General features: G+C 35.2%; 1 pseudogene; it reads right to left on the reverse strand.

Moving 5' to 3' along the window:
* Positions 1-215: 215 nt before the first annotated feature.
* Positions 216-1,713, reverse strand: LOC124985284 (dual specificity mitogen-activated protein kinase kinase 2-like; annotated as a pseudogene).
* Positions 1,714-24,007: the final 22,294 nt, after the last annotated feature.

Below are 24,007 nucleotides of genomic sequence, written 5' to 3' on the forward strand. Positions count from 1 at the left end.
CCACCTCCTTCCCATAATGCACCCTGGCGCCCGGGGGTGCCCTCTCTTCCCTCAGCCTTCCTCCCCCGCCCTCCTTTCCGCCGACTTCCCTGCAGCCGGACACAGTTCTTGACTCTTTTTAATTAAAAAAAAATTGCAGTCATATATGAACAGCATGCCTTTATTTATGTTTCTAAAGATTGAACCCCAGTGCCTCCCATGTACTAGGCAAGCAGTCTGCCACTGAGCTGTAGGCCCAGCCCTGTTCTTTTTTTTTTTTCTTCCTTTTTTTCTTTTTCTTTTTGCTTTTCCTCCCCCTGTTTTGTGTTTCGTTTTTAAAAACTCAGTAAGCAGGTTCCTAGACGGTGACAGGAGCAGTGTCCCTCCAGGGCCAGGCGGCAACCCAGGGGATGTGAGGACACAGATGTTCCTGGGGCAGGAGGGGCCGAAGGGCGGGCACAGATGAGAATGGCAGGCGGCCAGACGCGGGCACCCGGTGGCCATCACACAGCAGTGTGCGTGGGTGTGCTGGGCTGGTACAGACACAGGGTCCTGCACAGCCAGCCAACGAAATCCACTTCTTAGGCCTCTGAGAGTTTGATGAAGGTGTGGCCCACGAGCATCTTCAGATTTTCGCGTTCTGCTGGGTTCTTAATGAGGTATTTGAGCACGAGCACGAACTCCTGGAACTGTGGGCTGAACACACAACTGGGCAGCTTGGGAGGTGGCTCATTGACAATGCAGTCCAGTTGCTCGAAGATGGCCATGGCCGGCCGGCTGTTCATCCCGTGACCACTGATGGGGCACCCGGGGGGTCGAGGCCCGGGTGAGATGCTGTGGGGCTCTCCTTCTGCACCATGGACCACAGGCCTGTGGAAGATGGCCTCCAACTCCTTGGCATCGGGCGGGGGGGGGGGGGGACGCGGGGGCGGGGATGGAGTACCTTCCCATGGCCAGCTCCACCAGTTCAGGCCCATGCTCCAGAAATCCGACTGCACCGAGTAGTGTGTGCCCTGCAACCGCTCTGGAGACACATAGGACCGGGTTCCCACAAAGGAGTTGGCCATGGAGTCAGTGAGCTGCCCTCTCACCCCAAAGTCACACAGCTTGCTCTCCCCTCTGGAGCTGACCAGGATATTGGAGGGTTTCACGTCTCCGTGCCTGATCTGATGCTTTTCTAGAAGGTATGCCAGGCCCCGGAGAACCGCAATGCTGACCTTCCCCAGGATCTCTTCAGGAATCTGCTTGGCTTCCTTCAACACCTGTCCAGGGGGCCACCATCCACGTGCTCCGTGCAGATGCTGATCTCCCCGTCGCTGTAGAAGGCCCCATAGAAGCCCACGACGTACAGGAGTTGCACTCAGGACCTGGAGCTCACGGATGATCTGGTTCCGGATGGCTGGCTTGATCTCCAGGTGGATCATCTTTCTGGCCATGGTGAGGCCCGATGGCCTGTGGCCTGTGCTGGACCTTGGTGACCATGCCGCCATTGCCGGCTCCCAGCTGGGAGAGCCTCTCGAAGTCTTCGTCCTTGAGCTCACCAGCTTTGGCCTTCTGGGTGAGGAAGGCCTCCAGCTGCTTCTTCTGCTGCTCGTCTAGCTCCAGCTTCTCCAGTTTCTTCTGCAGGTCCACCAGGTTTGCCTAGGAGGCACCCTCCCTGGTGTGGGACGGGCCCTCGGCGATGGCGGGGTTGATGGTGAGCACCGGCAGCACCGGCTTCCTCCCGGCCAGCATCGGGGCTCCGCGGGCCGCGGCGCCTCAGCCAGGCCATAGGGGGCGGGCCGCGAGCAGGCGGTGCCTACGGGAGTTGGGGTTGCGGCCGTGGCTTAGGCCGGCGCCCGGCGGCAAGGCAGAGGGAGTTGGGGACCAGGGCCGGGGCGCCTGGGGTGACCGGGCTGCCGCCACCGAGGCCCCAGCAGGCTGACGCTGCAGCCTGCAGCGGGACCCGGGAGGTCGCCCAGCCCAGTTCTTCACGCTTAAAAAAATGTAAATATTAGCTTTGACAATTGTGCTGAACTTATTATAAATACACACACTTTTTTTAACTGACAAGGGATAGAATTCTGCATATTTTCCTTTCTTACTTTTCTTTTTCTTCTTTTTTGGCTTTAGTTTATATTTTAGAAGGAAAATCTTTTTTGTTTTCTTTCCCAGAAACACGAACAAAATCCATTTTTAAAATGGTCATTTATGATTTTTTTTTGAGGAATATAAAGTATATGATGCATAACCTCTTTTATTCTCAGGCATGTTCTATTATTGTTGACTTATTAAAAGTAGCATTGTGAAGCTGGATCACAGAGTTGCATATCAGTTTCCAGGTTAGCATTAATAACTCTGAGAAGCTTGTGCTATACTAGCTTAATAATATATTAGTTGGTCTTCACCTTTATCAGGGAATGGTTCCATAACAGGGGCACAGCATTAAACGTAAACATAAGGTCCAGTTGGCTGAGGCTTGGGGTTGTGTTTTCTTCTGTATGCCTTAACTTATTAGGTGGAACAGCATGTGTCTCCCCAATTATCTCTAAAAATGAAAACAACAGGATTAGTGGTTTAAACAATTTGACGGTGCTGTATTTTATCCTGAGTTCACCGCCTGAGGCAGAGATAGAGGTGACAGCATTCTGTTAAACATAACTTCTTCCCTTATCAGCTGATTTATGAATTGTGAATAAATGGACCTCTCCAAAATAACCTGTACTCTCTCTTCCCTGTACAGGCTGCCTATTCATGTATTTATGCAGTGCCTAAAACCATAGTCTGAAAACTCCTTGACAAGTATATCATTTAGTTATTTAAAAGCAGAAGCATAGATAACCTTTTTATTTGGTGTAAGCATTAACCTGAGTGTTCAGATTTCAAAACATAATGAAGGTATTACTAAATCATCTCCCTAAGATGTGATGTTGTGCTTCAGCCTGAGCTGCAGACATAGATGCTTCCAGGATCTGGAAAACTCACTAGATTTTAGAAAAGATTATTTTGACATCTACTTTTAAAATAATCATTCTACTTTATATTCTTTAAAGAGGTGTATGTTATGCTTCTGTTCTTAATGGAGTTGTCACCTATACAAGAGGACTTATATTGTCTTCTGTCTTCTTCAATTTTATTTTCATCATTCTGGGATTTTGCTTGCATAGTTATGTCACCGTGCTGGTTTGGGTTATTCCTATGTATAATTTTTCTTCTATTGTGGGTGAAGCTATACAGATTTCATTCTCATTTGGGTTGTTTTTATTGTATAGATGTATTAGTTATATTTTTATATTGATTTTGTTTTCAGTTACTTTACTAAAATTTTATCTCATCTTAAATTCTTCTTGGGGCGCCTTTAGGATTTTCTCAAAGAGGATCAGATATTCTGTAAAGAGGGATAATTTGGTTTCTTATTTTTATTTCCTTTCCTTGTGTAATTGCTTTCACTAAAACTCCAGATTCTATTTTGGGCAGGAATGATGAGCATGCACATCTTTTTCATGTTTGTTTTTAGAGGAAGTTCTTTCAATTTTTCATCATTCAGTATGCCATTAGATTTGGATTTGGCATACATTGCCTTTGTAATACTATAGCAAGATCCTGCTGTCCCTAGTTTCTTAAGACTTTTCTAATGAAGGACTCTTGAATTTTTTCAAAGATTTTTTTCTACATTTATTGAGAAGATCATGAGATTTTTTGTCTATGTTTCTCTTTGTGGTGAACTGCATTTATTGAATTGCATTTGTTGAACCATCCTTGATTTTTGGAATTAAACCAATTATATGATGTTGTATGATCATTTAAATGTGTTGTTCAAAATTGCTTTCAAGTATTTCATTAGGGTTTTTGCAAATATGTTCAAGAACATTATTAAATAAGTTTCTTTGTTAGTTTTTTCTTGTGCAGTTTTCCTATAAGGATGACATTGGTCTCATAGAATGTGTATGCCAATTTCCTCCCTTTTCTATCCCATGTAGTGTTTGAGAAGCATCAGTGTTAGTTCTTGTTTGATGGTTTGGTAAAATTCCACCATGAATGTGTCTGTATCTTGGCTTTTGTTTTTGGAATGCTTTTCATTAGTTCTTAAATATAGTGGCATGCTATTGTTGTGTTTAGATTTCCTGTATCTCTTGATTCAATTTGTAGGTCATACCTTTCTAGAAATTTATCCATTCCCTCTATATTTTCTAATTTTTATAACGTAAGTCATCCTGATGGGCCCCTGGATTTCCCACTTATTGGCATTGCACTTTTCAAAACAGTCCTTAATGGTCCTCTGGATTTCAGAAATGTGTCTATTATAAGATTCACTTCTTTTATGTGTAAATTTAAGGATTTGTATCTTCTCTGACTTTACCTTAATTTGATTCAGGGTTTATTGATCTTGTTTATCTTTTCAAAGACCCAACTCTTTGTTTTATTTTTCCTTTGTATTATTCAATAATTTTCCATTTAATTAACTTTAGCACTAATACTTATCGTTTCTTCTTTCTTCTGAATTTGGAGTTGAATTGTTCTTGTTTCCCTAAGACCTGTAGAAACATCTATAGTTATTTAGTTAAGATCCCTCTGATTTTTTAAGGTATGTAGCCATATTTATAAATTTCTTTCTTAGCACTGCTTTCGTTGTATCCCAGAGATACTGGGATGTTTCTCTTTTCAATTGATTCTTTGTTGATTTTTTGTCTGGATGACATAGCAATTGGTGATAGTGTATATTGAAGTGATCCACCCTGATTTACTGGGGCCCATCTGTTGCTTTACTTTGAGTAGTTTTTGTTTCATGAAATGTGGACACTGATGTTCAGGGCAAAATATTTACAGCCATTAAAACTTCTTGTTGGAGTATTCCTTCTGCCTTTTATATGTAGGGATTTTCTTTGTCATTTCTGACTCATGGTGGTTTGAAGTCTTTTGGCAAATATAAGAGAGATATTGCTTCTTGCATTTGGCTTCCATTTGTATGAAATGGAAATACCATTTTCCTTCCTTTGATTCTGCGAGTTTCTTTGAATGTGATGGGTGTTTCCTGCATTCAACATGTAGTAGGGTCTTGAGATTTTTCATTTCATGTTCCAATTAATGTCTTCTTATTGAGAAAGGAAGCCCATTTACATTCACTATGAATGCTAAAGAGGTATGAATTTCTTCATTTCATTTGTTCTTTTTTATAATTGGATTTCCTCATAATTTACATTTCCTTACCTACTCTAGTGAGATTTATTCTTTGACATGCTCTGTGTCTGATTTTTATCTTCTTATCTACGTAGGATTGTTTTGATTACCTTCAGTAGTGCTGCCTTAGTGGCCTTGAATTTTTTTAGTTTCCTCTCATGCACGTGACTTACAGGTGTTAATTTTGTATCCTACTAGTTTGCAGCATTTGTTCTTGAGATCCAGAATTTTTCTGGTGCAGGTTTTGGTTCTTCTAAATAGAGAATCTTTTGCTAGATTTAGTTCTTATTTCTCTGTATGAATCCTTTTTCTTTCTCTTATATGCCTAATAGTTTGGCTACAGTGACGAGGGCTATTTTATACAGAAATGTTCAAAGAGGGCATCCCTGTCTTATTTCAATTTTTGGAGGAATACTTTCAGTTTTCCTCCATTTAGAACTATGTTGGCCTTTGTTTTAAAGTAAATAGCTTTTGAAATGTTGAGGTATGTTTTTACTCTCACTGTTTTTCTTGTGTTTTGAAGCTTCAAATGCTTTTCCTGCATCTACTGAGATAATCACGTGATTCTTGTCATTATGTGTATTGATGTGGTGAATCACATCTATTGATTTCTGTATGCTGAACCAACCATTCATCCCTGGGATGAAACATACTTGATCATGGTGTGCTATCTTTTTAATGTGTTTTTGTATGCAATTTACCAGTATTTTGTTCAGAACTTTTACATTTATGTTCATCAAGATTATTGCCCTGAAGTCTTTCTTTGATGTGTGTTCATCTTGCTTTGGAATCAGGGTGATCCCAGCTACATAAAATGAGTTTGAAAGGATCCCATCCTTTTCTTTTCCATAGAATATTTTGAAAATGATTTATATTAGTTCTTCATTGAAGGTCTGGTTGAACTCAGCTGAGATCCTATCGGGTCCTGGGCTTCTCTTTGTTGGGAGGATTTTGATAGTATATTTAATTTCATTGTTTGAAATTGATCTGTTTGGGCTGGGGAGATAGCTCAGTTGGTAAAGTGCTTGTGTTACAAGCACAAGTCCCTGGGTTCAATCCCCAGCACCGCAAAAAAAAAAAAAAAAAAAAAAAAAAAAGAGTGAGCCTGAGAAGCTTGCTGAAATTGATCTGTTTAAATTTTCTATGTCTTATAGGCTCAATTTTGGTAGGTAATCTTTCTCTAGAAATCTTTCAGTATCTTCATAATTTTCTATTTGATTGGATTATAATTTTTCAAAATGATTTCTGATTATCATCTGTATTTCAATGTTGTCCATGGTGATATTTCCCTTTAAATCACATATTTTAGACAATTAAGTTTTTTCCTTCTTTCTCCAGTTAGTATGGCCAAGGGTTTTTCAACTTTGTCATTTTTACCCCCAAATAATCAATTTTTGTGTATCATTGATTCACTTGAAACATTTTTGTTTCCCTTCATAGATTTTGGTTCCGATTTTCATTATTTCTTGTCTTGTGCTGCTTTTAGTTTTGATTTTTTCTTCCTTTTCCATGACTTTGAAAGGTAATGTTAAGTTATTTATTTGGAGACTTTCTATTCTTCTAATGCATGAGATCAGTGCTATGAACAGTCCTCTGAGAACCACCTGCAAGTGTCTCAATGATATGCATATGCTGTGTTGCTATTCTCATTTACCTTGAAGTATTTTTAAATTTCATCTGTGATTTCTTCTGCTATTCATTGTTCATGCTGTAGTGCATTCTTTAGTCTAGAGGTGTTGGTGTAGCTTCTATTTTTCATTATATTGTTGATTTCTAAATTCATTCTCTTATAATCTGATGGTATGCAAGGACTTATCTCTAATGGTTTATATGCACTGAGCATTGCTTTGTGGCCTAAGATATGGTTTATTTCAGGAAATGATCTGTATGCTGGTGACTTATTTTATTTAGCATGATATTCTCCAGTTCAATTCATTCATTGGCAGATGGTATTAGTTCATTTCTTAAGACAGAGTTACACTTTTTTGTGTTTGTATACCACATTTTACAATCCATTCAATATGTCTGGCTACTCTGATTTGCGTTGCTATAGACATTGATATATTTGTATCCCTGTTGCTCTGCTGATTTTAAAACTTTTGGATATATGCCCCGGATAGGAATTGCTAGATCATATGGTGATTCCATTCCTAGTTTTTTGAGGAATTTCCAAATGACTTGCCAGAGTGATTGTGCTAATTTGGGGTCCTACCAACAATGTGTGAGTGTACCTTTCCCCCACATCCTCACCAATATTTATTATGAATATTCTTGATGATTTCCATTCTTACTGTGAAGAGAAGAAATCTCTGTAGTTTTCATTTGCATTTCTTTGATTACTAGATATTTTGAAGTTTTCTTCATGTATATTTGACCATTTGTATATCAAGTTCTTATTCATTGGATTGATTGTATTTATGATATTAAGTGTTTTGAGTTCTCTATATATTCTTGTTATTAGTGTCCTCTCAGAGGAGTAGTGGAGAAAGATATCCTCCTGTTTTGAGATTTTGTATTCATGCTGTTTATCACTTCCTTTGCTGCCAACACTTTTTGAAAAAAACATTGATTTTTCCCATACATATATTTTTGGCACATGTGTCCAAATATCAGATGACTACCAAGTGGGTTCTTCTCTGTATCTTCCATCAATTCTGATTTATGTTACAGTTTCATTGTCAGAATCATGCTGTCTTCCTGACTTGAAATTGGGTATTGTGATGCCTTCTGCATTGCTCTTATGTCTCAGGTTTCCTTTGTCTATTTTTGGTCTGTTTTTCATCCATATGGATTTCAGAATAACTTTTCCAGTTGCATGAATAATGTTGTTGGAGGTCTGATGGGCATAAAATCTGTGAACCACTTTCTGTACATGGATATCTTCCCCATATTAATGTAGTCTTTTCATTAATATATGAGGACTCTCTATCTTCTTCAATTTTTTTTTTTATCATTCTGCAATTTTCCTTGAATAGTTGCATCACCTCCTTGGTTTGCTTTCTTCCTCTGTATTTTTTTTTTCTTTGCATCTATTGTGAGTGGCATTGCTATCCTGATTTCATTCTCAGGGGGATTTTTTTTTTAATTTTTGTTGTGAATGTTCAGAATACCTTTATTTTTCTTATTTATTTTATATGATACTGAGAATCAAACCTGATGCCTCACTCATGCCAGCTAGTGCTCTACCACTGAGCCCAAACCAGCCCTCCATGGGATTGCTTTTGTTGTATAGAAATATTATTTTTGTTGATTTTGTTTTCTGCTACTTTGCTAAATTTCCTTATGGTATCTTAAGGATCTTCCTTAAGGATCTTCCTTAAAAGTGTCCAATAATCTGTTAATAGGGATAATTTGACTTCTTATTTTTTATATCCTTCCCTTGTCTAATTGCTCTGACTAATATTTCAGGTGCTATTTTATATGGGAGTGGTGAGCCTGCACATTTTTTACTTGTTTCTGATTTTAAGGAAATGCTGTAGATTTTTCACCATTAAGTGTGTCACTGGCTTTGGGGTTGGCATACATAACCTTTGTAATAGCAAGTTCTGCTGTTCCTAGTTTATTTTTTTATTTATCTTTTAATTTTTTACAGACTGCATTTTGATTCATTGTACATCATTGGGGTACATCATTTTGTTTCTATGGTTGTGCACGATGTAGATTCATACCATTCATGAAATCATACATGTACATAGGTTAATGATGTCTGTGTCATTCCACCATTTTCATAACCCCCTCCCTCTCATTTCCTTCTACGTAATCTAAAGTTCCCCCATTCTTCTCTCCCTCCCCACCCCCTACCCCCATTATATATCATTCTCCACTTATCAGGGAAAACATTTGGCCTTTGTTTTTTTGGGATTGGGTTATTTCACTTAGCATGATATTCCCCAATTCCATCCATTTATTTGCAAATGCCATAATATTATTCTTCTTTATGGCTGAATAATATTCATTGTGTATATATACCACAATTTCTTTATCCATTCATCTGTTGAAGGGCATCTAGGTTGGTTCCACAATCTAGCTATTGTGAACTCAGCTACTATAAACATTGATGTGGCTGTGTTACTGTAGTATGCTGATTTTAAGTCCTTTGGGTATAAACCGAGGAGTGGATAATTGAGTCAAAAGGTGGGTCCATTCCAAGTTTTCTAAGGACTCTCCACACTGCTTTCCAGAGTGGCACACCAATTTGCAACTCCACCAGCAATGTAAAAAGTGTGCCTTTTCCCCACATCCATGCCAACAGACTTTTCTCATGAAGTTTGAATTTTGTCAAATGCTTTCTGTACATCTATTGTGATAATCATGAGGTTTTTTCCTTGATTCTCTGTGTGGCGTACTACATCTATTTGAATGTGTTGACTTTTCCTTACATTTTTGGAATTGAACCAATTTTATGATGTTGTATGATCATTTAAATGTGATGTTAAAATTGTTTTCAAGTATTTCATGAGCATATTGGAAAATATCTTCCTTAAGAATATTATTAAATAAGTTTCTTTCCTTGTTTTTTCTTTGGAAGTTTTCCTATAATGGTGATATTGCCTTCATAGAATGACATTTTTTGTCAGTTTTCTCCCTTTTTTTTTAATCCCATGTAATTTTTTGAGGAGCATCAGCATTAGTTCTCTTCTGAAGGTTTGGCAAAGTTTAGTCTTGGGCTGCTGTTTGTAGAAAGATTTTCATTACTCTTTCAGCACAATGGCATGCTTTTGCTCTCTTTAAATTTCCTATTTCCTCCTCATTAAAATTTTGTAGATCATATCTATCTAGAAATCTAGCTATTTCCTTTCCATTTGCTAGTTTTTATGATGTAATTTATCCCAATAGGCTCTGGATTTCCCATTTATTGGCATTTAACTTTTCAAAATAGTCTCTAATGGTCCGCTGGATTTCAGAATGGTGTCTGTTATAACATCCAATTTTTTGTCTGTATTCATTTGTATCTTTTCTCTCTTTTCCTTGGCTAGTTTGGTTCAAGGATTATTAAGCTTGTTTATCTTTTCAAAGACCCAACTCCTTGTTTCATTTATCCTTGGTATTACTCATTCTTTTTCTACATTTTAGCACTACTATTTATCATTTCTTTTTTTCTACTGGGTTTGGCATTGGATTATTCTTGTTTTTCTGAGCTCTCAAGATTCTTGTATAGGTGATTTAGTTGAGATCCCACTGATTTTTTTAAGGTATGTAGACATATTTATATTCCTTCTTAGCACTACAGTGAAAATTGTATCCCATAGATTCTGGGAATTGTTTCTCTTTTCAATTGATTCTAAGGGACTTTTAATACTTCCCCCAATTCCTTTGATGATGCATTCTTCATGCAAAAGTGCATTTCTCTCTCTCTAAGGGATTGTACTGTTTCTGTCATGTTCTTGGTATGGGTTTGAAATATTCTTTTATTTTGATCTGATAAATATGCAAGGAATTATTTTGATTGCTTTGTGTATTTGCTAAAAATAGCTTTTATGGCTAATTTAGAGTCTGCTTTAGAGAAAAATTCTATGAAAAGAATGATTATTCTACTGTTGTCTGAGGAAATATTCCATAGACATCTGTACAGTCCTTTTGATCAAAAATACAGTTGAACTCAGTAGTAACTGCTGAATTTTTGTCTGGATGACATAGGTATTGGTGAGAGTGGTATATTGATATATAAATGTAACTTATGTTACATGACCTATCCTTTTACTTTCAATAGTTTTTGTTTCATGAAATTGGGGACACTGGTGTTCAAGGTATAAATCTTTACAGTCATTAAATAATTCTTTTTGGATTATTCCTTTACCAATAGGTAGTGATCTTCTTTGTCATCTCTGGCTAATTGTGACTTTAAGTCTGCTTTGATAAATCTGAGAATACCCAACCTCTCCTTGCTTTTGGCTTCCGTTTGTATGAAGTGGAAGTACCATTTTCCATCCTTTCACTCTGTGAGTCTCTTTGCATGTGATGTGTATTTCCTGCAGACAAGATACAGTTGGGTCTTGATTTTTTTATTCACTTTTCCACTTAATGCCTTTAATTGAAGAATCAAGTCAATTTACATTCAATATGAATAGGCGAGAGGTATTATTTCCTCATGTCCTTTTGCTTGATTTTTAATATTAGAGTCACTAGTTATTCACATTTGCTTACCTACTTAAGTGATATTTATTTTTTACATGCACTAGTGTCTGATTTTCATCTTCTTCTTTTTAGGTAGGATTCTTTTGAAAACCTGCAGTGCTGCCTTATTGTCCGTGAATTGTTTTAGTTTACTCTTATGAAATTGATTTATAGCCGTTAATTTTGTATGTTGCTATGTTGCTAAATTTGTTTAGGAGTTCTAGAATTTTTCTGGTGCATTGTTTTTGGGTCTTTCAGGTATAGAATCATGTCCTCATCTGATGGACCTACATATATGTATGTATCCCTTTTCTTATTCTCTTTTACTAATAGCTCTGGCTAGAGTGACATGGACTATGTTGAACAGAAGTGGTAAAAAGGCATCCCTATCTTCTTTCAGTCTTTAGAAGGCATGCTTTCAGTTTTTCTCATTGAGAATTATTGGTATTAAGTCTTTCTGAGTTCTTTATATATCCTAGAGATTCATGTTTTATCTGAGGTACATGTGGTAAAGATTTTCTCCCAATCTGCAGACTCTCTCTTCACATTACTGATTTTTTCTTTTGTTGAGGAGAAGATTTTTAGTTTGAAACCATCCCATTTATTCATTCTTGACTTAACTTCTTGTACGTTAGGGGTCTTGTTAAGGAAGTCAGATCCTAGGCCAACATGGTGAAGATTTGGGCCTACATTTTCTTCTAGTAATCACAGGGTCTCTGTTCTAGTGCTTAAGACTTTGATCCACTTTGAGTTGAGTTTCATGCAGGGAGAGAGATAAAGGTTTAATTTCATTTTGTTACACATGGCTTTCAATTTTTCCCAGCACCATTTGTTGAATAGGCTCTCTTTTCTCCATTGAATGTTTTTGGCATTTTTGTCTAGAATGAGATAACTGTATTTATTCGGGTTTGTCTTTGTGTCTTCTATTCTGTACCATTGGTCTACATACCTGTTTTGGTGCCAATATCATTCTGTTTTTTCACTATAGGTCTGCAGTATAGTTTGAGGTCTGGTAATGTGTCTCCTGCTTCAGTTTAAAATGGCAGTTATCAAGAATACAAGCAACAACAAATGTTGGTGAAGATGTGGGGAACTCATGCACTGCTGGTGAGAGAGCAAATTGGTGCAACCATTATGCAGTATGAAGATTCCTCAGAATCCTTGGAATGGAACCAGCATTTGACCCAGTTATCCCACTTCTGTGCTTATACCCAAAAGGCTTAAAATCAGCATACTACAGTGATGCAGCCACATCAATGTTTATAGCACCCCAACTCACAATAGGTGAATTATGGAACCTACCTAGGTTCCTTTCAACAGATGAATGGATAAAGAAACTGTGATACACACACACACACACACACACACACACACACACATTATACACACACACACACACACACGTGTGTGCATGCACAATGGAGTATTACTCAGTTTAAAGAAGAATAAAATTTTTGTATTTGCTGGTAAATGGATGGAGCTGGAGAATATCATGCTGTTCAAAATAAGCCTAAAGCAAAAAACCAAAGGCCTAATGTTTTCCTTGATATGTGGATGCTAATTCATAATATGGGGGTGCAGAAGGAAGAATAGAGTTACTTTATATTAGGTAAACGGGAGTGAAGGGAGAGGAAGGGTTATGGGCTTAAGAAGCATAGTAGAGTGAAACAGGCATTATTTATCTCATGTACATATCTGATTTCATTACCAATGTGATCCTACAATATGTAAAATCAGAAAAATGAGAAATTACACTCCGTTTATATATGATCTATCAAAATGTATAAAGGCATTTTACTGTCATGTACAACTATTAGAACAATAAAAAAGAATGGTGTTGGCCTTGAATTTAACATAAATAGCTTTTACAATGTTCTGTGTTTTTTTTATGTTTTGAACCTTTATTTTTTCAAATGCTTTTGCTGTATCTATTTAGATAATCATGTGATTCTTGTCTTTATGTGTATTGATGTGGTGAACTACATCTATTGATTTCTGTATGTTGGTCCAAACTTGCATCCCTGTGATAAAACCCACTTGACCATGGTGTGCATAAGCTACTCTGCCTTCACCTGAGTATAATCTCACTTTTTAATTGACACTACAAAAGAAATACAGCTTTGGCTCCAGTTCCCTGCTGCCATTGCTGTCTTCCAGGTGCTGCTCACATGAGCCAGGAAAAGAATGGGGCGTGAGGGTAGGCACTGTGGGTGGCCAGTCCTGGCCTGACTGAAGACCTGCAGAGCCCTTGACCTTCTTGCCACAGGCACCTTGCTCCCGCTCAGCAGCCGCTGTGGGGTCATCACCCTCTGGGATGTCACCTTCAGTTGGTAAGGAGTAAACAAGTTTTATTCATGAGAAATATTTGAAAATGGAACTTATAGAGATGAAACAAAAAACTTCATAACATGATTTTATTACAGTCGTATATGTATCACAAAATAGAATGATGGACTGTTTTAATAGTTTATAAATAGGATCCTTAGTCTCAGAGATTAGTTATTAAATAATTAATATGAACTCACAAAATTTCACTACAATTATAGCTAAAATAACTGGTAATGTAATTTGAGGGTTTTTTTTTTTTAAACTATTCCTTATAGTAGACAAAAAGAATATAAATATGTTTTCCTTTTCTGACATTTATAGGATTTGTTGTATAAAACATATAAAAATACTTTTATTTTAAAAATTTAAGCTTAGTTTAGATATTATTCAAATACAAAATTCTACAGAGTTTTAACAAAACCTTGTTCAATTTTGAGCTTTTATAATCTGATAAACCACTAGTTCCACCATTTTTTGGTTTTTATTTTTTCATAAGTATTTACCATGAAATTATTTTAAATGTGTTTTTACATATGTGGAAGATACAGAAAAAAAACTAATAAATAATTTCAAATAATTCTCATCTTTGGTACTATTTTGCATTCATGCAATGTACAGAAATGCAATAATAATGTAACTGTTTCCCTCAAATTTTCCACATTGATCCATTTTGTGGGTCTAATTTTTTCATGAACTTGAGTAAAACCTGAGACATATTCCAAGATTATTATTTATTGACACTTCTTAATACCAACTTTCAGATAATTTTGTCTCCAAAAAGTGATAGTTCAATAATAAACTTGACCACCCAAGTGCATAGTAATATTTCTGAACTTCATTAAATATTAAATTCTTTCTCCTATCCCAGCATAGGCTGCTTCTTCTACAGATGTCTAGAGCAGGATGAGGAAATGTTACCATTTTTCTTCTGTTCACCAGTGTTGCTTTTCTTCAATGTCCTAATCTACTTATAGTTATTTAACTTCCTTTTCTGATTCTTCCAGATCTAGAGGGAGGAAGAAGAGGGAAAAGATGTAAGAGTAATGAAGTGGTTTATTGAGTTGAAACTGATATAAGTGTGGGTTGATTTCTTATAGCCAAGGAAGATATTGAGAGTGACATTTTTAATTGAGAAGAAATGTATAGATTTTTTAGAGACTTTCTTTTCTTATACATCAATACCCTTTGAGTTCCTTAACACTTTTTCCTTCATCTGGTTACTTAGCATGTTGTCAGCTTCTGGTTCATGATAGTAGACCTCCATTGATTTTGTCTTTTGACATTTCACCCATAACTGTCGTGGAAATTATCCTTTTAAAATGTGTTCAGGTCAGTTTTTATTGTTGTCCATGTCTAAGTGGAGTATATCTAACGTCTTTTGCCAAGACAAACTATAAGTAAGAAGAATGTTTCCAAGATAGTCAGCTTATTTGCATTCAGAAGGTCCAGTGATCATCTTATCAAGCTATCAGAATTTCAAGGCATGTGTGTGGAACCAACCATTGTGTATCCTTCTTCCAAACATGTCAAGGAAAATAGGCCAGATTCTCTTAATGATCTCTTGAGACTCTTTTTCTTGGGTTAAGAATGAAGTGGAAGCATCATCATCTGTTAGAGTTCCAAAGAAGGAACTTATACTGTATTAACAGTACATCCATCCCATTTACCTCTTCAACTGTACTGCTTTCATACAGTCTAAAGAGATAAAAATAAAGCTTACACATTAATTTTTGACTGCTTTTTTTACTTGCCCCTTTCCAAGTGGTCTGCGAGCTCACAGATGTGGGGGCTGTTAATATCAAGACTCTATTTGTCTTAAGACATTATGGGACTGAGTTGGTAGAAATCACATTTGGTATCAGTACAATATGCAAAAGATTATAAGTGAAATGTCAGAGTAGTATAGAAAATGCAGAGTCTTTTAAATCATTTTTAGTACTTTCTTAAATTATCTCATTATTAATGTCCAGCCAGGAAATCACTGCCCAAACAATGTATATAATTTTGAGATAAGTAATTATTAATTCTTTTATACTGACAGCTGAGTGAATGGAAGATTTTTCAAATTTTATATTTCAGGACATAGATGTTTTAAGCATTTATTTTAAAATAAAATTCGGTATACAATTGTGTATGAAACACATCACTTACTGCAGAATTTGTTTATCTTTTCAAGAGTTTTCTTGAGCTGCACAATTGATCATACATATTTCATACAATTTTAGATCTGGGCATTTTTGCTTTTGGTATAATTTAGCTCCAACTGTGTTAGAAATAACTATCAAATACTATCTGGAGGCAAACTGAGGGGAAAAATGTTTTATCTTGTTAATTTAAATGTTAGGTCGTTAATTATATTCTTCCTCATCAGTTTTTTTTTTTTTTTTTGAATTCCCAAGACAGAGTATTTCCATTCAAGTCATGTAAGTAGGCTCTAAGTCACAGCCATATCTGAGAGACTTGGACATTTTTAATATTTAAAGTTTCACCATCTTTATTTCATTCTTTTTCTAGCTTGATTCATGTACTTTAAAGGATAGAAAGTTAGAAAAACAAGCAAAATGTTGCTCCCCAACTACTCAGAAGTTATGTTTCTTCTAGTAGTCACATTCACATGAATGAGGCTTGCAAGTAGAAAAGAGAAATGTGCTTTTTAAAAAAGAATTCCTGCCATATGCAATAATGTGAATGGGCCTGGAGAACAGTAGGATTCATGAAATAAGCCAGACATAGAAGGACAATGCTACCTGATTCCACTTATATAAGGAATCTAAAATGGTGAAATGCAGAGAATCAGAGAGTGGGTTTGTGGTCCAGGGGCTGGGGAGAAGAAATGAGGAGGTTGGTCAGAGTTCAAAAGGCTTCAGTTTTAGAAGAATGAGTCCTTGAAAGCTACTGTATGTCATAATGCCTATAGTTTACAGTACTGTCTTGTGTACCTAAAACTTTGTCAATAGTATAGATCTTCTATTAAGTGTTCTCATCACAAATCAAATAAAAACTTTTGGAGCTGATGGATGTTTATGATACTGCTTATAGCAATGATTTTATGGCTGTATCCTTATCTCATTAAAATGTATACAATAATGTGGACATCTTTCATATGTCAATCATACCTGTATAAAATGGTTAAACTGATAAACAATAATGACCGCAGTTCATTATCACATTTCTGCTACAGAGTTTTCAGGGTAAGAGCTATAAATACATCTTAAATGAATGTGAGAAGTTATAAACTTATCCATTCAAATTGCCTCCAGTTCATTTCCACTTTAATTTATATATACTCAGGAGTAGTTTATCTTATACTGGAGGTCAGCAAAAGGAGAAAGACTCCTGAAGTTTTCCCAGGCAAAGGAATGACACTTCTTCTGATGACCCTCTCCTTCCACTCTCACAACCTCCAGATCAACTGCTAGTCAGATTCCTGCCTCTTTCATGATATCAAGAACCCGAAGGATAAAGGTAATAAAATAAGAGAATTGAAACATTTCATTCTTATAATAGCAAGAATCTGAGAAATGTGTGTGAGAATGTATATTTCTTGTGTCAGATACATAAAGGCAGATAATTATATATTAAAATAAATACATTGATATAGATTAGCATTTGAAGATTCATTTTTATATCAACATACTGGTTCTAACAGTTCTCAGTGATCATGAATTTTTTTTTTTTTTAGATTTGCTTTTGGCTTTGATTAATAGCTTATAGCCTCCATTCAATAGAACCTATGGTAAATGAAGTTTAGATATTAGAAGTTGGTAGAAGTTAAGATTAGAAGTTTAGATCTAAATGAAGTTTAGATATTAGAAGTTTGGTAGAGAGGAATTAATCTAAATGTCTGTGGAAAAGTTGAATGATATAAAAATACAATTCATGACCTGCTCAACTCCTACCTGAATGTATCACAGAAAAAGCTGTGAAAAATATTTCTTTTTTATTTTAGAAAATGCTTTTGAAGAGAAATTCAGTATAGTTGAAAAGTTCTGTCTGTAGTTTGGGAAAACCAGCAGAAGACACGACCTCTGAAATAAGATTCCATTTCATCAGTGTTGGCATTATTGAGTGAAAAATACAGATGTCAACATGTAAACTGCAAAACAAACAAAAAAGAATTTGTCATTTAAGATAAAGATAGGTAATGAGAACTATATTTGATCCACAGGGTTGTTTTTGCAGGGACTGAAATTGTGGATTTTAAGTTCAAAAGCAATGAACGATCCAATAAATGCTATTTTGATCTATATAACAAGAAAAAAGAAACACTATAGGTCTGGTGAATGAGGATTGATATGAACCACAATGAGAACGTCATTCTCCCTCATCCAATTTGGTCTTGCGTCTTCACACAATAATGATAACTCTACCAGCTTCATGTTGTCTTATAGGAATTCTGTGTGTGACAAGATAGAACCTTTGAAGATGCTTCTTAGAAATAGGCATCACAATTTCAGAAAAATCATTGTTATGTAAAAAAGTCATCAGATTCATTAATCATTCTCTACATTTCTGTCTCCCATAAAATTAGTTGTTGCCTCTGACATCTAAATTTTGCTTCCCTCTATCACTCTACTGTGCTTGAATCACCTCCTTTGTAAACTTGAGAGTTGATAGTGAACCACTAGATATTTATTTTATTTGTTGCTAAAAAAGGCCCCTACTTTTGGTTTTCCAGTGAATGCACCAGCTCTCCTCTGTCTCCAGGGGAGTCAGCTTGTGCTAAGTTATCACTTTGTGTACTTTAATTATTCTGTTCCCCATTTCTGAAGGGCTTTGATTTTCTGACTTGAAATATGTTACCATGGAAAACGTTTCCAACTATATTGAATAAAATATGTGATGGAGACATTAAATGCTCATCTTTTTAATGCCACTTTGATGCCACATTAGCTTGCACCTGTAGATGTCCTTTTCTCTCTCTCTGTCAACTTATAAATATTCAGTCCCTCTATTATCTCATATGTCAATCTGCTATAGAAATTTTCTTTTTCATAGCAGATATATCAGAACTTCTTATTAAGCTTGCAATGTTAAAATAGCTTTCCATTTATCTGGTATTTTTCACTATCTTCTATTTGTTCCCATTTCTATTATATATTTTCTCAAATATTAGTCACATAACTAAAATTTGAAAAATGTAGAAAAATAGAAAGGCAGGAAATATAATGTATAATTTTTAGATTGTGTTAATCATTTTATTGTCTTAATTATTAAATGCATATTTAATATAAAATTCTATATATACATACAGAAAAACACTCATTAGATAAGTGAAATTATATTCTATAGGTAGTATTATATGTAGTATTTGTTAAATTCAAAATTTAGTGCTATTTTACCAATTGCCACTTCTATTTTTTCTTAATCTGTTACCCTAAATCATCTTTTACACTCTTCAGTGTTCAGCATTGAATTTTAGTTGTTCATTGACTATATTTAATCTATGTCTTTTAGGTAATTGGTAGCACATTCAAATAGATGTTTACCTAGCTTATGTATTACCAGAGATATGTCTTGATTTATACTTAAAACCTCACAATTATGTTTTTTTCCCTTACAACTCAATCCAAATGGTTCATGTCTAAAAGTCATTGCTGTTTCTTCAACAACAGCTGACAGAACTTTGAAACAGTCTTTGCATTTCTCCGGACACTTGCTGCTCTAGGTTTCCATGGAGTCACAGTCTTCTGAGTTTTGCTTTACCAATGGTGCTCTCCATGTTCAGCCTTCTTGCCATTTATCCTCTTTCTAACCTTTTATGATTGCTCTTCAGCAGTTGTCTTCAGACCACCTCCCATCTCTAGATACACCTATTTTTAATTGTAGATCTACTTCCAATAAATCTGCTAATGGTTTCTAAATTTGTACCATTAGGCAGGTCCTGTCTTCGGTGTTGCCTCATCCATTAATACTTCCCTCTAAATAGTCATTTGAATCACTGTTGTACCACTGCTCACGTCAAAGTGAATTGCTATTTTTTCTTATTTTTCCTATGCAACTTTTCATTCTTTGTTCTTAAAAAGTCTAGTGGATTTTCCACAATGTATCCTGGAGGTTTTATTATTTATGACACTTTCTTTTTGCCATTAGGCAGGTTACACTTGCCTTTGGATCCACATATTCTGGAATTTAGTCAATCTGTCAATTATTAAGTAATTAGTTCTATACAGAAAAAAACCCTGTCACTTTCCTCAGAGATGCTTAAATAACACATGTGTGGTTAATTGCTTGGCAGAAAAACCTTAAATCATCTGCTCTGGTGGTTTCAGGGCAGGGATTTGTGCTCATTTTCAAACAGTATGTGGGCTATTTTGATTGAACTAGTGGAACACTAAGCCATGGTTTTATGTTGGTAGAAACTGCTAGAATACCATGAGGATGATTATCTTCATTTGAAAGTAAATGTTATATATGGAGGGAATAGCATGGAAGTTCAGTGGTGGAATATTTTAAAAAATAATTTTATCATTTTAAAGTTGAACATATTTGTTACGCTTAGAATTTCGGTCAAATTTGCACAACATGATCACAGACCTTTTATAAGAGTGTCATTTGAACTAATCCATTAGCCTTGTCCAAATTAACCCACTTGTTTGTAAGGTATTAAATGCACTACAAATTCTAACATGTTTGTTACACTCCAGAATCATAGCACCTGTTAAATAGCCCACCGCAGCTGTACTTTCAGCAGATTACAGGCCATTAGGCAAGTTATACAGTACATTCTTTTAATAACCTAATTTTTCCTCTTTTGCATGAGACTTTCTGGTTCATAACATGAGAACTTTTTTATGGCCCTTCACTGATTGAGATGAGGACAATGGTTTTAAAATTATCAGAATTCTTAGATACAATTGGCAAATGCTGAGATAAAATGCAATAGTAAAATATTTCACTAACTTTTAATCCAATTTATGATTTTTTTTTTCACTTGGGAGGGTATGGCTTCAGATTTATCATGCTCTTTTTTTCCTACAATTTCTTGAAAATAAGTTAAGTATAAAACTACGTGGTAAGGAAGCACAAAAACCCGTATTACAAGTTTTTGTTACGGGTCCAGACAGTTGCCAAATGGAGGAAACATCTGGCACCTATTTTATTCTCTCATTAATTTTTAAGCATTTGCAGGTTGTCTAAATCATCAAAACCCTCCGGTGCATGCAGACACATACACACAAAATTACATTTAGATTAACAAAGAATATAAAATAGATGAGGCAATCTATTCACTTATTCAAAATTCAGGAGGGTCCGGAAGCTTGAGTCACTCTGCTGTGTACTGCCAATAAAAAAGGGAGAAAATGTAGCAGGCTGACTAGGTCCCTGTTCTCAGAAAGCATACAGTTTCCTCTAGAAGACAGACTTTAATCAAATTAATCAGGAAAACAATAATAGCAACACATTATATATTTGTGTGTATATGTATGTATGTAGAGGGAGAGAAATGATAAGTAGATACATACATGTATGTATATCTATATAAATAACCATGTATGTGCATATACACACATATATGTATCAGATAAATATGTAGGTGATCTTTATGTGTGTATACATGCATATATATATATATATGTATATATATATATATAATGGTGAAGTAGAAATATTTGAATATGTATACATATGCATACACCAAAAAACTGAGAACATTAAATATGCTATGGTTCACCATAAGTATAATTTTCATTGAAATATAATTTTAAATAGGTGATATTAGAGTAGGGCTTATGAGGGAGTGACTACAGAATACAGGATTGTTCCTGGTAAAAGAACCATAGATACAGAAATTCTGTATAAGGGTGAAGCAGGGAGAATTTGGAAATTTTAAAACAGAATAATATGCCTGGATCACAGATAAGGGCAAGAGTTCATTTGAAGAGTCTGCATAGATTCTCCTGGACCAGTTCATTTGGCACTTCATAACCAGTCTGTTTGTTTGTTTGTTTGTTTTTTGTTTTGTTTTTTTGTCTTAATGCTCAGTGCAATGAAAAACCAGAAGTGCTTTTAGACATGGGAGTCTTATGATCAGATTTGCATTAAACACTCCTTTTGCTGCTTTATGGAGCATGGTGATAGATAAGGAAGGAAAGTGGTGTGTGATGAGTGGATATAAATATGGTACAAGGCCAAAGAAGATTAAAAATCTTGTCACATGTTCCTCAGTTAGGACATAAATACCAAGAATATACAAAGAACTCAAAAAAACTTAACACTAAAAAACCAAATAAACCAATCAAAAATTGTGTAAAAGAACTAAATGGATACTTCTCAAGAGAAGGAATACACATAGTCAACAAATACATGAAACAATGTTCCATATCTCTAGCAATTAGGGAAATGCAAATCAAAACTACTTTGATATTTCCTCTCAGTCCATTCATAATAGCAATTATTAAAAACACAAATAATAAAATGTTGGCAAGGATGTGGGGAATAAGGTACAACCTTGGTGGAATTGCAAGTTACTGCATGCACTCTGGAAAGCAGTATGGAATTTCCTCAAAAAAAAAAAAAAAAAAAAAAAAAAAAAAAAAAACTAGTGATGGAACCACCAAATGACCCAGCTATCCCACTCCTCAGTATATATTCAAAAGATTTAAAATGAACTCTTCATTTTACAAAACAGAAATGTTATAATCATTTAAACCTTTTTTATTATTTAAAATCTATTTTGTCTGATATCAATGTAACCATTCTACTGTGTTTTGTTTACTGTTTTCATTGAGTGTTTATTCTTCCTTTTTTAACTTTGAGCCTTTTAGCATATTACAGTGATGCAAACATTTCAGCACAATTCACAATAGCCAACTCATGGAGCCAAACTAGGTGCCATTCAACAGATGATAGATAAAGAAAATGTAGTACATATGCACAAGGAAGTATTACCCAGCCACAAAGAAGAAAGTAAGTTTGGCATTTGCTGGTAAATGGATGGAACTTGAGACTATCATGGTGAAATAAGTCAGTCCCAAAAAGTCAAAGGTCAAATGTTTCCTTTGATAGAGGAAAGTTAACCCAAAATAAGATGGGGGGTATTAAAAAAGAAAGAGGTAAAGTGGAAAGTTAGTGAGAGAGAAAATAGAGGAGAGAGCAGTAGAGTAAATGAAGGTAATTCAGGAGGAGGAAGAAGGGATAGGAAAAGGGAAGATCAGTGTAATGAATCTGACCAAACATTTGCATGGCATGCATGGATATGGCATGATGGGTCCCAGCATTGGTATATCCACAGGACACTAGTTAAAAGAAAAAAAGTAAACTGTAAATAGTTTGATAGAGGGTTTGGAGGAGTGGAGGGAGGAAGAGAGTAGATGGGTGGGGAGGAGTACTGGGGACTGAATTGGAGCAAGTTGTTTTCCATGCTTGTGTAATTATGTCAGGGGTATTCTGGTGTTCTACATAGCTAAAAAGATTTTTTTTTTTTTTAAGAAAAGAAGATCTCATTTTTAAATAAACTTCAAACTAAGGAATCAGTTCCTACTTCAGTTTTCGTAACATTTTACTGCATGTATATGACCCCTGCATTAAATGAAACAATGAATTCATGGAAAAAGGCATTGTGGGAGTAAATAAGAATGTGAATTATTTGAGAGCATTACAACATACTATGCCATTTTAGGTATTTGAGGCATCAATATTATACATCATATTCCTCCATATTTTTTTCCTGTTTACTATAGAGATAGTAAAATATTTTGTTATTTATAACCATTCTTATGGTTTATTAATGAACTTCTTAGATTTGAACCAACTATGTATTCCTGGAATAAATCTCTCTTGACCATGGTTAAGTTTTCTCATTAAAATAATTGTTTCTTTTCTTCAAATTTAAATTGTGATAAAATTCACATAAGATCTGACATTTTAACCATTTTAAGGGTTCAGTTCAATGATATAAAGTATGTTTGTATTGTTATACAGTAATCACTAAGATTTAGAACTCTTCATTTTACAAAACAGAAATGTTGTAATAATTTAAACCTTTCTTAATGTTTAAAATCTATTTTGTCTGATATCAGTATAGCTGTTCTACTGTGTTTTGTTTACTGATTTCATAATGTTTATTCTTTTTTTCTTAACTTTGAGCCTTTTAGAGTCATTGTATCTAAAGTGAGTCTTTTTTATTGTTGCCTTATAATTATATACATTAATATTCATTATGCCATATTCACACATGCACATAATTTGATCATATTCCCACTATTATCCCTTCCCCACCCCTCAGCAAACTAATTTTTAAGAAGACAATAAAGTATAATTAAAAATGAAGAATGGTTTAAAATAATTTTCATAAAATGAAACAATAAGCAAACAATGAAACTATAAGCAAAACTAAATAAACAAAAATAAAACATAAAAATAATTTATAAAAGGATTGACTGATGCTTACTAAGAAACTGGTTTAAAACTTATTTTCAGAGGTTGA

The sequence above is a fragment of the Sciurus carolinensis genome, chromosome 5 (genome assembly GCF_902686445.1).
Source record: "Sciurus carolinensis chromosome 5, mSciCar1.2, whole genome shotgun sequence".
NCBI lineage: Eukaryota > Metazoa > Chordata > Mammalia > Rodentia > Sciuridae > Sciurus > Sciurus carolinensis.